The 4,560-nt window shown below is 34.3% G+C and overlaps 1 pseudogene; it reads right to left on the bottom strand.

Annotated features, from left to right (window-relative positions):
* Window positions 1-291: 291 nt before the first annotated feature.
* Window positions 292-1,208, bottom strand: LOC111757421 (tetratricopeptide repeat protein 32-like; annotated as a pseudogene).
* Window positions 1,209-4,560: the final 3,352 nt, after the last annotated feature.

Below are 4,560 nucleotides of genomic sequence, written 5' to 3' on the forward strand. Positions count from 1 at the left end.
TAAACTTTTGTTGAATGAATGAGTTTCTCTTGAATGTCGGTACTCAGACCCTAAGCAAACTGCTTCAAAGAGAACACAAAAATCTTCTCAAAAAGTTAAACACAGAATTAATATATGATCTATATCAATCCTACTGCTAGGTATATACTGAAAACAAGTATTCAAACAAAAATATGTGCATGAATATTTTTATTGAAAAATACATATATTTAAAATATTTATACTTTAAATACACACTTAGTACACAGAGATTATTTATTCACACTTTATAAAAATCAGCCACACTTCCGGCTACTCCGCCTCAGCATGACGGCTTTGGGAACTTTGCTCTCGGTAGATGTCCAGAGGGCTTGGGCAGCTGGCCAGGGGCACCTCCAGCAGGGCCTGGCCACCAGCCCTTCTGGCTAAGGGCCGCTCACCGAGCTCCTGGACTGGTCATTTACAGGTAAGCTCAGACCCGCTGTCCTGTCTGGCAGTTTTGGGGAAAGAGAATTTGGGGAAAGAAGCTCTCTTATTTTTGTTAAGTAAACTATGACTACAGAAAGTTTAAAAAAAAAAAATCAGCCACGTGAAAAGTTTTCAACCTGAAATTAATAATCGTAAATTACATTGTTTAGCTTTTGTTAACTTTCAGTGTTAATGCATGAATCTCTTATCTCAAATGTAAATCAAAAGAGCTCAATACTTAAATTACAGCCAACTAGATGTAGGTGTAAGAACCATAAAGAAGTATTTCAATTAAATTTAAAAGTTCGATCATTTTTTTCAATATTTCTTGTTTTTGTGGTTTGTCTAGAATAGCCTGTTTTAAACTCAAAGTAGCATCTTGAAATTCGGAACTTAAATCTAATACTTTCTTGAAATCTTTCAAAGCTTCATCAAAATATTCCAGTCTATACAATATCAGCCCTCTGTTGTAACAGGAACTTCAGAACTGGGTTGGGCTTCTATAGCAGATGTGCAGCCATTCATCGCTTCATAAAAATCAACGCTAAAGTACTGATTTGCCCCGTTTTGTTGTAAGAAGCCAAACCCTCAGGGCTTCATTTGCTTGGGGAATCCAGGCGAGGAGGCCATACAGGCGGGTGCACTCACTAATGTAAACCGAATACAGCTCCTGGGCCTCCGCGCGCTCACTCGCCCTTCTCTAAATGCACCTGAGCAACTGCTAGGGTTGCCTGGCTTTCTTGCTTCTGCTGCCCTTCCATCACTGTGGAAGGCGTGGCTTTCGGTGTGGAATGGGTATTGATCTCCGGAGCAACTAAAGCTACTTCCGCGCCCGGTGTTAAATTTACCCACTGTGCATGGATATTTCTTCTTTCTTTTTTCTTTTTTTTTTTTTTTTTTTTTTTTTTTTGCCGGGGATCGAGAATTCATGACCTCACGCTTGCCCAGCAGGCGCTTAAGCCACTGAGCTAAATACCCAGCCCTGCGTGCGTGGATATTTATAGGAGCGCTATTCACAATAAACAGAAAGTGGAGACAACTTGTGTGTCTGTCAGTGGATGCACAAAATGTGGTAAATCTACATGAAGGGCTATCATTCAGCCATAAAATATAATGAAGTTCTGATGTATGCCATAACATAGATGAACCTTGAAAACAAGCTGAGAAGGGACTCAAAGGGACACCACAAGTCACGCGTATGATCCCAGCTATATGAAATATACAGAATGAGCAAATGTATAGAGACAAAAGTAGATTAACAGCAGAGATGGAGAAGGATGGAATGGAGAATGACTGTTTAATTGATACAAGGTCTCCTTTGGAGCCTTATGAACTGTTTTGGAACTAGATAAAGTTAAGTGGACTACATTATGAATACGGTACATCCTGCTAAATTGTACACTTTAATCATAAAAATTGTACACTTTAAAATAATTATAATTGTATGTGACTGTTCCTTCAATGAAAGAAACAGACAAAAAATCAGTCACTTTAAATCATGATCAGAGAAAATCCCATATTTGAGCAATTTGTCAAAGAAAAGGAAAAGAGGAAGATAAAAAGACGATTGGCTCAAAAGAAAGTGTTTGTTTAAATAGTAGAAAATATGTACATTTGAAGGAAAAGAGAAAAAGGGCAGACAGAGGCCAGGGAACTCTGTGGAGTCTTCCCAGATCTGAGACGCTGGAGAAACTAGAGACCTAGACATAACCCTATAGTAAACACAGAGGTCATTCACTCTGTAAAGGGAGCTACAATTAGGATACTTCATGGAGGATTCTAACTTGGAGAGGGCATTCAGTATGATCTAGTCCACATCCTCTCTATTACTGAGACAGGAAGCTCACAGCCTGGTAGTGGAAATCAGTTATGGTGTATAATTATTTTTTACTTCATTAATACATTGAAATTATTTATAATGGCCATTTGTTCTTAATATTGTAAAGTCCTTTGGATTTTTTGCTTTGAGCAAGTGTAACATATATATGCTAGGCACTGAGAAGAAAAGTGCATTTGACCAGTGAGTTTTGTTTTTCTAATTATAGCACATGCGTCATTAACTCCCGAAGCCCGGGGGCTTGAAAATGTTGCCCAAAACCCTATATGCCAAAATTTACTTATCTTTCTAGAATTGATGTTTGGTAGCAAATGTAGTTTGATGTATGTGTACGGTTATGGATATGTCTGCGTGAGAACTATTTTTAAATATATTTAATTGTTAAATAGAGAAAATATTCTTTGAATTAAAAAATTAAATACAAAGGGATCACAGTAAAGACTGTGTCCCTACTCAGTTCCCTTTTCCAGTAGTAATTCATGTTAGCAGTTTCCATGTATCCTTTTAAAGGCACTTTATGCATGTATATGCTTATATGTATAGGTGCTTATCCTCTCCCTATTTTATACTAATAGCACACAAATTGTGTACCCTTTTTCATTTTATATCATATGTATCGATACTATGATTTTTCTGGATCTTTACTGTTATCTGTTTAATTTTCCTATAAAAACAAAACAAAACATAACAAAAAAATTTCTATGGAGAGGAGTCCTCAGTGTTTCTGCAGCTTTGTAGTGTCACACGACATAGACAAACCATTATTTATTTATTTAACCAGACCCTGACTGATATACGTTTGGATAGTTTCTAATCTTCTTTGATTACAAAGCTGAAATTCACATTCATTTACACATGCTATTTCCAATGTGTACAGGTATATTTGTAGAATAAATTTATAGAACTGGACCTGCTGGGTCAAAGGTCATCAGTATATAATTTTAATGGATCTTGGAAAATTGAATCCCATAGAATTTTTACTTCCATCACCCACATATAAAAGTACATATTTTACCATACCTTTACAAGTATTGTACATTGTTTTATCAATAACTTGGGTTATTGCTAATATATCAAATATGAAATAGTTTATGGTGAACTTAATTTGCATTTCTCTTAATACAAGAGATATTGCTGCTTTCAATATATTTAAAAGTCATTTTATTTATTTTCCTATGAACTATGCCTGTTTTTCATTAGGTTATTAGATTTTTTTATAATTGATTTATAGGAGCTTCTTGTATTACTGAATTATCCCTTTGTTATATGAATTATAAATTTTCTCCAGTATGTCATCTCATTTTGCTTTGCTTATAATGATTTTACCATATAGAAATTTGTTTTATTTTTTCTATGATGAGTTTACAAATTCTTTATGTTATGAATTCTAGATTTTAATTCATATTTACAGAGGACAAAGTTTCTCTTCAAAATTATTTTCTATAATCCTCTCATTATTTTCTTTAATGATTATGACTTTTTTGAACATTTTTAATTCATCTGAATTAATTTTGGCTCATTATTGGGTATTTTTCCCTCATTGAATGTCATTTGTGTTGATTTCTCCAGTTTAACTTGAATTTCCTTTGAAATTTGAATTTCTATATATTGAAATCAATATTTATTGAATTTCTACTATGTACAACACATAATATTGTAATGTTTTCTTTTTAAATTTCCCTTCAAGAAGAAATGAAGATAGTACAGTGTTTAAGTCCTGAGATCCATAAACTTCTGCTGATAGGCGAAAAAAAAATCTTCAAAAACAGTCTTTCGGCATTTGTAGGAACCATTTATAACCATATTCAGCAAGACGATGAGTGAGTCAGTCAAAACTGTAAGTGAAGAAAACACAAATGATTCTCCATGAGTTCTCCTCTGTAACCAAGCAGAAAAGTGAAATAGATGACAAGGAAGACTTTCAAAAATTACAATATCTTATTATAAGCATGAGATACTAGTAAACCAAGGATTGCCAAAAGGTCAAAGAGGCAAGGAAAGATCCCCTTGTGATAGCTTCCGAGACAGCATAACTCCACAAATAATTTAATTCTGAACATCTAGCTTCTTATATTATAAGATAATAAACTTCTGTTGTTTTAAGCTACCAAATTTGAGATAATTTGTTATGATAGGCCTAGAAAACTAATGCACCATCTTATAGGAACGTAATATACCACCATAAGGAAAAATCTCTTTTGTCTATACATCCTATTAGGTCTTTATTTTTCAAGTATGATACAAATGAAAATAGTCTCTTGGGGTTGGTCTTTGGG

This window comes from Cavia porcellus, unplaced genomic scaffold, assembly GCF_034190915.1.
Source record: "Cavia porcellus strain 051 isolate PalLab524CR breed Dunkin Hartley unplaced genomic scaffold, mCavPor4.1 scaffold_4, whole genome shotgun sequence".
Lineage (NCBI taxonomy): Eukaryota > Metazoa > Chordata > Mammalia > Rodentia > Caviidae > Cavia > Cavia porcellus.